A 10,739-nucleotide genomic window follows, 5' to 3' on the forward strand; every position below is an offset into this window, starting at 1 on the left:
ATAAAAGTAGCACAATAATGCCAAGTCTTGTGTTTTATGAATATAAATTTTTAAATATTTTCATTTTTAATTAAAAAATATAAGGAATACATAAAGAATTATACTACCAGGTTGAACTTTTCTCTGACTCCTCTCTGTACCCCCAGAGGTAACCACTATCTTATAATTATGTTTATCATCTTAAATATGTCTTTATACCCTTCCAATTCATGAATATATCTTAAAACAAGAGAATGGATAAGTAACTAAAATACTTAAACAGAATAGAGATGTGTTTTGGTGAGGGCACAGAAGTTATATTAGAAAGAGAGAGTCTAGAGGCAGAAAGATGAATTAGAAAGCTGTTGAAATGATCCACATGAATGCTGGTAAGGCAGGGGTAGAAGCAAGAGGAGTGGACAGGGAGAGAGAAAAGCCATTTACAAGCAAGTAACAGCATTAAATTGGATTGGGAGCTTGAATTTTAAGTATGCTTATTGATATTATTTAAATATTGATAAATATTTAAGTAAGTTTTCCCAAAATGTGTGCTGTTAAACAATTGTTTACCGTGTGCCAGGTATTGTGTTAAGTTCTGTTGATGCAATGTTAAGGGGGAAAATAAAACATAGATTCTGCCTATATGGACCTATTTGCTCTGCTCACAGTCCCTCCTGAAGGGACCGACCTACACAGCCATATTTCAGCCTGATATTCAGCAGGTACTCTGGCATGGCTATGCCAGATGTGTACAGTCAGTGTTGGTGCCAGTTTGAAACTATTATGGACCCCAGAAGAGCCATGAGCTTTAAACCCAATCTTAGGGTGGAACATTTGGATTGAGTGTTTCCATGGAGCTGTGATGTACCCAACTGTGGTTAATAACTCCAACTGAGTTATTTCCATGGAGGTGTGGACCCTGCCCATTCAGGCTAGGTCTTGATTAGTTCACTGGAGTGCTTAAGAGAGCTCAGGAGCTGACACAGATGCTGACACTTGGGGACACTTGGAGATGCAGATAGAAATATGTTTGGAGATGCTAAGAGATGAAGCCCAGAGTTTTCCCCAGAGAAGCTAAGAGAGGAACCCCAGATGCTTAGAGAGAAACGTCCTGGGAGAAAGAAGAAAGCACACAGAGAAGCTGAGAGAGAGGAGCAAACATGGACACCCAGAGACATTTTGGAGAAAGCCATTTTGAAACACAAGCCAGGAGAAAAAGACCAGCAGACGCCAGCCATGAGCCTTCCCAGCTGACAGAGGTGTTCCGGATGCATCAGCCTTTCCTCAGTGAAGGTATCCTCCTGTTGATGCCTTAGTTTGGGCACTTTTATGTCCTTAGAACTGTAAATTTGTAGCCTAATAAATCCCCTTTATAAAGGCCAATCCATTTCTGGTATTTTGCATAACAGCAGCTTAGCAACCCAGAACAGTGTCCATTCTAATTGGTTGGTTTCCCATTCTGATTGGTTGATGCCTGTGCTGTACCAGCTGTTAACTATTTGACTACCACCACAAGTGACCAATAAAATGACCCCCAAAAGAGAAGCTGGATCTATCATACTCTATCAAGTGAAAAACAGTGAAAGAATTACCTCTACACCAAAATAACAGGGGATCGGAAATATGTTTAACCAGAGGAAGATAACTGGTAGCGGGACTTTTTTTAAAAGCTGACATGAAACTGTAATTGCATCCCACTCATGGTGTAGCATTAATGTTTTACCGAGACACTTAGGTCCGTCTTGAATCCAGAACTCTCCTTCAGGCTCTGTGAGGTATGGCTCTATTCTAGATCTCCTCTTCTCAGACACCCAAGAGGGTCTCCTAATCACTTCACGTGAGTCCTCACATTAACACCCCCTCCTTACTTATGCTAGCTTGATTAGGTTTCCATTTATTTAATCAAGAGACCTTCTAAAATTGTAGCATAATCTATAAATCAATATGCATGTCAAACAATGACACAAATACTTTCACCAAATCTGAGCAGTGTGCCAGAGCAGAAAGAGACCTAATGTATAAAGAACAGATGAGCAACCTGAGATCAAAAGACATCTTCTGACTACTGAATAATGGGATTTGCTCTATTTCTCTTGGCTTTGGATCTTAACAGATAACATGGAGCAGGGGTTCTCAAATTTGTGTGCATCTGACTCACCATAAAGGCCTTGTTAAAATGCAAGTGTCTGGGCCGCACCGCCTTTGTTTCTGATTCAGTCGGCCTGAAGAAGGGCCCTGGACAAATATCCAGCTGATACCAATGCAGCTGTTCTAGGGGCTACACTTTCAGAATCACTGATAGAGAAAGTTCTCAGAGCAAATTCAGTATCTGTATTTATGTTTCCCACCTTTAGAGAGTCACCAGTTCGCTGGTAACTCATTACAGAATTCAGTCATCCATATTCCCAGGGTTAGGTTTGGAAGCTGATACCCAAGAGAAAGGAAAAGGTCATAAAGGATTTATTACATTAATAATGATTTTTTGTTTCCTGGAAGAAATGACAGCAAGAAGATTTGAGGGTTCCAGTTGCTACTGCAGCACTTACTGTGCTGTGAATAAACAGCCATAAGTACACAACTGGGGTCTGGTGGCGTTTTTCTAATATACTATACTGGAAAAAGCTAATGATGGTGAAATACAGATGTGTCTAATATTTGAGTGGTTATTATCACCAGAAGTAATTCTCTAATTCACATAAAGTGAAAGTTTATAACCCAAGGGTGGCCCGTTTATTATTGGTTGCAAAACTAAAAACCAACAATAATAGCACTAATTATTGCCAGCACTAATTATTGCCTAGGCTTGCTATAGCCCTCTGTTTGTCAAAACAAGGAATTCCCACATGAATTCTCTTCGCTTAGTCAGACAACTTTGCTGTGAATTGAGGCCATGTACTGATGCTTCTTCGTTCAACTAATGTTGACGGAAAAACGACAAAGGTTAGGTACTGTGCTCTGTGGGAAAGACAAAGATGTTCAGGATGTGGTGGCTTCACACAGAAAAGCTTATTGTCCAGTAGGAGAGACAAGACTTCTGCAGAAATTACTGTGGCAGCAGTAAGTGGAGCAGACCAAATGCCCTGAGGTCAGAGAAAGGTAGACTCATTTTTGATTGGCATGATTAGAGAAGGTTCCATAAAGAAAGGGGTGTCTCAGCAGGTTTTGAAGGTGGACTTGAGTTCTGACAGGCATGCTTTGGAAGGAAAGCATTCTAAGGACAGGGAATTAAATCTAAGGGCACCAGAGACGACCAAGCTCTGTGTATATTCCACATAAATGGAGTTAAATGGATTGGTGTTCATGTAAGAGACGTAAAAAGGCAGATGAGATTAGAAGTGAGAGAAAAAGAGTGTCTTAAATGCCAGATCAAAAATTGAGAATTTATTCAGTAGACAGTGGAGACTCATTGACGTTTTAGAGCAAAGGAATAATATGACCTGGGTATTTATCTTTGTCACATTTGTGAATGGCTGACAGAGGAAGATGAGCTGATCATCAAGGGAAGGAGAATGGGAATAGCGAGATGATTCAAGAGGCATAATAGCCCAGGAATGAAAGCAAGTCCAGAACAAGGAAGGGGTCAATGAGGTTATGGAATGGATAACGTTTAGGGTTTTAGAACAATATTGGTACTATTGACAAAATCAGAAAAGTCAAGAGGAGAAGTACATTTCAGGGCTCGGGAGGAAAATATGATGAATATGGAAATAATGTGTTGAGCTTATGCTTCTGTAAGTAACCCCAGATAGAAATCTTGAAGGCAATTGCAGAAATGGAAATTGAGTTTGAGAAAAAATCAGATTGGAGAGTTGTATCAGTCAGGTAAATTAGTAACCCCAAATAACAAGCTACCCTGACATCTCAGTGGCTTGCAACAACAGTGTTTATCTCACACTCCATGTCCATTGTGGTTCAGCAAGGGGACTCAGCCAACCCTAGTTACTTGGAAACTTAGTTGACAGAGTCTCCATCTCCAATGATTCTCAGTGATTTCAGAGACAGGGAAAGGAGGACATGGCAAACCAAGCAGTGGCTCATAAAACTTCCACCCTGAAGGATACATGTCATTTCTTCTAGTGTTTCATTGCCAAAGTAAGTCACACAGTCATTCCTGAGAGCAGATGAGTGTAGGAAACTAATCCTATGGTGCCTTTGGCACAAGAACTGACCCCAGGGGGGTCATCCATGTAGGAGATGACAAAGACAGAGTAGCAGATACAATCTTTATGTAAAAAGGAGAGAGGGGAAAGCAAAGCTCTAGGGATAGAACCTCAAAAACAGTCTTATTTACGGGGGGATGGGAAGAACACACACACTTGAGGAGGCAAAGTACAAACACAGAAATGCAAAGGGCTTGGGTTAGTTTAGGTTCCCATCTATGAAAATCATCTCAGAAAGGTTCCTCACTGCCAAGTCTGGAGAGATGTCAAAGAAGCTGAGGCTGAGAAAAGGCCATTGGATCTGATCTTGAAGGGGACATGACTGACCCTCAAGAAAACTATTTCAGGAAGGTGATGGGGGCAGGGCAGGATGTGAAGCCAGACTACAGAAGGAGCGACCAAAAGTAGAGGCAGAACATTGGACTGTGGGAAAAGGGGGAGGGAAATGAGCTGGTCCTGAGGCAGCAGCAAAATCAAAGCTGCTTTGCTAAATCAAACCTGACAGTTTTTTATTCATTCATTCAGCAAATATTTATCAAGCATATTCTCTTTCCAAACACTGTTTTAGGAGCTGGATAGAGAGCGAGTTAGGTAAGTTTTGTGTTTCCATGAAGCTTATCTTCCAGTAGGGGCAGGCATACAATAAACAAATGAGCAAAGAAATGGAAAAGTGAAAAAGATAATTTCCATTATATTTGGCTTTGATAAAAATAAAACAGGTTAATGTGAAAGGGAACCACAGGGTTGGTGGAGAGTGTGGGTTGCAGGACCATCCTATAATAGGTCATAAAAAGCATGTCAGAAGGAAGCAACATCACAAGCTGCTTCCCAAAGGAGAAGAAAGATCCTGCCAAGCAAACATTTGGAGCTACAGTAGTCCATGGTAGGCAAAATTTCCAAGGGCAAGATCAAGTTCTCATAGAAAATAGGGATTAGAAGGGAAATAATTTAAAGTGGCCGGGTACATAGTTATGTTTCTGTATAAATATCTACAGTAAATGCAGGTTCTACAAGGCCTTGACTTCTAAATGCACAGGATTCATTCATTATGTTTAGAAGCATTTGTCTTCTTCTTTTAGGTAACACTGCAACAGACTCGCCTTCAGTTATTTGGGAATGATTGCTGCAGGGTAGAGATCTGATGAGGTTGATTCTTCTCTCACAGTTTTATATTGTGCACACTGTCCCTCTTTTGAAGTTTTGAACCAGCCCTTACTGGCTTAGCACATGATGCCTTTTATTCTTGCATTTTCTCTAGTTTCACATTTGTAAAATTTTGCCAAACATTTGTATAAGGCTGACTCTTCTCAAGTGTTACTATGGGTCTTAGTGGTGGATTTTCCTGGGCCTGCTCTTCTCTCTTCTTGGATTTTTAAAACAGAAGCTGAAAACAGAGCTCTGCAAAGCACTATGGCCAGTCCCTGTGGCCTTGGATGATGAGAGCAATTGTTATGATCAGACTCTTTGGTTTAAGGGGTCTGAATTAAATTGCCACCAGGAAAAAGCACATGTATTTTAAATTTGGGGTGTGGCAATGTGGTGGGATAATTGGCTAAGAAATTCATTTGTGCTAATTTATTTCTATGCTTTTATAATATTCATTGTTTATTGTCCCTGCCAGACTCCTGCTATAACATAAGCTCACGAGGGCAGGGATATTTGTCTATTTTGTTCACTGACGTGTCCCCAGACATGGAGAAGGCCCTCAGTAAATAGTGAGTGGATTAAAGTCTCTTCCACTTGTTGTGGGACCCTGGAAGGAGAGCAAGGCTTTCTCTCTGGCTGGTACCAAGAAGGCAGCCAAGCCTCTTGTTGGAGTTGTGAGTACTAGTCTCCGGGCTTGTTAAAGAATTTGTCCCATAATATCTCAAAGGCCCCAGCCTTGACCTCCAGGAAAAAAGCTCAGAGCCGAGAAGCAAAAGTCGGCAGACCAAGGAGGGGAGAGGTGTGGGGGAAGGACCCTTTCCTGAATTTTCTAATCACCAAAAAGAGGAGGGAGTTTCTTGCAGGATCCCAAGGAGGGATAAGAGCCTCCAAACAAATTTTAAGATAAGAGGGCTGGAATGTATTATTCTGATTCACATAAATTTTTAAATTCCAAAGAGAAAAATCTTGATAGCAAAAAAAAAAAAAAGTTTCCAAATGCCCCTGGGAGCCCAGACTGAGTAATATCCCCATTCTGCAGAGGAGGTGAGCACAGTGTGGAGAACAGTGGTGACCAATGTGGCTGGAGAGGAAAGGCTGGGGCCATGGCGGGCAAGGGAACATGAAGAGTTGGGAGCAGTATCTTGGAGCTGAGGAGAAGCATCCCCAGAGGCAAAAAGTATGGCCAGCAATCGCACATGAGGTATTCAGAGTGTGTGACTTAGAGAAATAAAGGAGGGGCAGGTGCACTTGCCATTGGCTGTTACTCCCCAGCATGGCATTTACCATGGCAACTTTATTTCAATATGCTGGCAAATTGGGGAAAACTCGGGCCCAGAAGTTTAGGAATGCACACTCTGATGCTTTCAGGACATGTGTCTGAGGAGTAAAATTCAGTCCAAGCAAAGGTAGATAAGGCAGAATGTGTCCGTCAGATGACGCGAGGCCCATGCACAGCCTCAGCCTAATTCATGCACCCTATTCCACCCCAAATTTCTGAAAATCAAGAGAGAAGGGAAAGCAGAGAGGGTAAGTGATTTGTCAAAACTAGCTCTTCTAATTTAAAACCAAACAATTAATGAGAGGTTATTTTGAAAGTGAGACCCTTTCTATACAGGGCTCGGTATAGTCAAGAATACACTTTTCAAGAGAGGAAATCCCTTTCCCCATCACCTCTGCCTTAGTTTGCCAGGGCTGCCACGACAACCCTTGGGGTTGGCTTAAGCAAGGGGAATTTATTGTCTCACGGTTTTGGAGGCTAGAAGTCCAAAATCAAGGTCTCGGCAGGCCATGCTTTCTCCCAGTCTGTAGCATTCTGATGTTGGCTTGCTGCAAGCCTTGGAGTTCCTTGGCTTGCATTTCTGCCTCTGGTCACATCGGTCTCCTCTTGTCCTCTGACTTCTAACTTCTAATGACTTCCAGCTTTGACCGACTGACTCAGTTGGGTCAAATTTCTTCTCTTTATTGGGCCTCCAATCACAGGGATTGAGGCCCAAGCTGATCCAATTTGGCTTCATCTGAAAAGGTCTTCAAAAAACCTATTGACAAATGAGTCCACCCCTTAGCTGATTATAACATCTCCAAAGGTCTTATTCACAAATGGATGCACACTCACAGTACTGCAGAGAGAGACTTAAACATGTCTTTTGTGTGGGGCATGACTGAATCCCCAGCCATCTCCAGCAAACATCCCCTCTGCCAAGAGAGGGAAGGAGGGCTTTGGATTTTCCACCTTCCTACTCCAACCCTGGTAGGCGCCATTTGTTCTCTTCAACAGAGAAGAATGCAGGGGAACCCAGTCTGCATGGACCTAAAAATCTCCCTGCCGCCGCGACAGTCACCCTCCCTCCTCCTTGTCCTAATGTCCCGGGAAATGTGCCAGGAGAACTCAGGGGTCTGTGCCTCAGGGATGTGGCCCGGATCCGTTTCCTGCCCTCCACAGCTTTTCTTTGTTCCCCTGGGTGCTGATTTGAAGGGCCAGCTCCTTCCGAGCGGGCTGTGTCGCTCCCGTGGTGTCAGGCTAGGCCTGGTGCCCGAGACGGGGGAGCATGGTTCGTGCTTGTGGAGCGGGAGCGCGGGATGTACTCGCGGAGGCGATGCCGGGTGACGGATGGATTCCCGGGGCCGCGGCGGCCTCTGCGCACGCGCAGCCGCTCCCGCCACCTAGAGGGGAGACCGCGGGGAGGCAGCGCCCGGGAAGGTCTCTCCGTGGGCTCGAGAAGCTACGGGGCTCTCGGAGTGGTTGAAGACGGATGATCGAAGGAGATCAACATCATCATGTTTGCAGCTTTTCAATTCCTTCCCGGACAGCTTGAACTAAAAGGCGAGAACAGAGAAAACTGGTTCCCAGGGAGTGAGCACTCGGGAAGGAGGAGCAGGCGGGCTCCCCTCTCCTCCCCTGCTCCAGCTCCTTAGGGCAAGCGGCTGCCCGCCCGGAGGAAACGGCCTCTGACCTTTATTAATCGCGCGGATTTCTCTCTTCTCAGAATTCCGACACTACCTACTGTTTCGATTCCATTCACCTCACATACTACATAGAGATAAATAAGAAAGGTGCCTTTTAAAAAAAGTTAATCCAAAAGAAAAAAAGTAAGTAAATAAAATGACATAAACAATAATTTATAGAAGAATACAAATGGCCAATAAACATGTGAAAAGATGTGAACTCTTGCAAGTGTTCATGGAAAAAATCTTTTTTATCAGCAGATTTGACAGACTTGTGAATGATTGATAATGTTATCTGTTGGTGAGTTGTGAAGATTTTATCACACACTATTGGAGAAAGTGTTAAGTGACACCCCTTTGGGGAGGATGATGGTGCGATAGCTAACAAAATTATAAATTCGCATACCTTTGATCCCGTGTTTTACTTCTTGGAATTTACCCTCACTTGTAGATGGATTCAAAGGACACTATAAACAGTTAGAAAGATGGACTACATATCAACATAGATTTCAAATACCCTGTTGAGGATAAATAGAACAGTTTATGTAAATTAACAAAAGAAAACAATATGGTTGTTATTCATGGATAACAAATTACAAAGACAGAGTGTAAGGATATGTGTCAACTTCAGGAAAGGTATTGCCTCAGGGAAGGGAAGAGGAAAATGGTACAGAAAGGGCAGAACTTTCTGTTATCTTTCTTTTTATTAAAAAAAAAATGAAGTAAATAGAATAAAATTTTAACTATTTTTTATACACAAGGGTATTTATTAGTCTCTGTTCTTCCAGAATGTTTTTTCCAAATGAAAATAAAAATGCAATAAAACTGATTATAAACAATGATGTTTACTGCAGCATTTTTTTTAAGAGTAAAAAACAGGCAACAACCTAAAGGTTTCTTCATCAGAGAATGGTTAAACAAATTATGATCGATTCATAACCAGATGGCTATGCAGAAGCTTAGAAGGACAAAAAGTGGCACAGAAATGTCTTTAGGACATATCATTCTTGTTATTCTGTACAGGTTAATGTAACACCCCAATACATTTCAGAGTATTTTGGGCAGAAAATTAATATATAAAATATATATATTTATTTTCTGCCCAAAATATATACATATATATGCAAATCCCCCTTGAGAGACCAGGGGAAAATGTGGAAATATTAAATTTCTCCACCTGGGGAATTTCTGATATTCTCTCAAGCATTAGGGACTCCAATTTAATAAGCCAAGGCCATGATCTTGGGGCTTGCCCTTATGAAACTTGTTCCTGCAAAGAAGTTAAGCCTCCTTAAAATTATGCCTAAGTGTCACCCCCAGAGAACCTCTTTTGTTGCTCAGATGTGGCCTCTCTTTCTCAGCCAGCTTTGCAAATAAACTCATCACCCTCCCCCTTATGTGGGACATGACTCCCAGGGGTGTAAGTCTCCCTGGCAATGTGCGACATGACTCCCAGAGTTGAGCTTCGCCCTGGCATCGTGGGATTGAGAAAGCTGTCTTGACCAAAAGGGGGAAAAAAAATGAAACAAAATAAAGTTTCATTGGCAAAGAGATTTCAAATAGAGTCAAGAGGTCATTCTGGAGGTTATTCTTATACATCTTATAGATATTTCCCTTTAGTTTCCCATGTATTAGAATAGCTAGAAGGAAATACCTGAATCTGTTGAACTGTAATCCCATAGACTTGATTCCTGATGATGATTGTATAACGATATAGCTTACACAGTGTGACTGTATGATTGTGAAAACCTTGTGACTGACACTCCCTTTACCCAGTGTATGGACAGAGGAGTAATAAAGACAAAAAATATATATAAATAATAGGGGTGATAAGGGGCATGGGATGTTTTGGATGGTCTTTTTTATTTTTATTTTTTTTTTCTTTATTTTGGAGTAATGAAAATGTTTTAAAATTGATTGTGGTGATGAATGCACAACTATATGATAATACTGTGAGCCATTGATCATATACTTTGGATGGATTATATGGTGTATGAATAAAATTGCATTAAAAAAAGACATCATTAAATGAGAACAGCAAGGCACAGAAGAAAATGGAGTCTAATTTATATATTTTTTAAAACATTGCATTAATTATTAAATGCATATTTTTAACTTTGAACATCTAAAATATGAATATATCTTACCATCACTGGCATCAAAAATTAATTGGTAGCAATTTCTCTTAGTGATATATAGTATCATGCTGTGTCTTACAAACAAAAAGATCATACGTTTGTAGAGTTGCAGCATTTATATATAAAGGTATGTTTGCAAATATCCTTTCTCAGAGTCAGGAAGGAGAGTCACTACGTCAGAAGGGGTTGCCCTATGGAAAGGAATTTGATTAGAGGAGTTGATGAGACCAGTGACTTTCTACTGTTTATATTTCTGTATTGTTTGTATTTTCACAATATATGTGCAATAGGATCCCATTTTAACATTTAAATATATATGTACCTAGAAAAAAATCTAAATGCAAGTCAAAATATTATTGATGGTTTTATCTGA

The sequence above is a fragment of the Choloepus didactylus genome, chromosome 14, assembly GCF_015220235.1.
Source record: "Choloepus didactylus isolate mChoDid1 chromosome 14, mChoDid1.pri, whole genome shotgun sequence".
Lineage (NCBI taxonomy): Eukaryota > Metazoa > Chordata > Mammalia > Pilosa > Megalonychidae > Choloepus > Choloepus didactylus.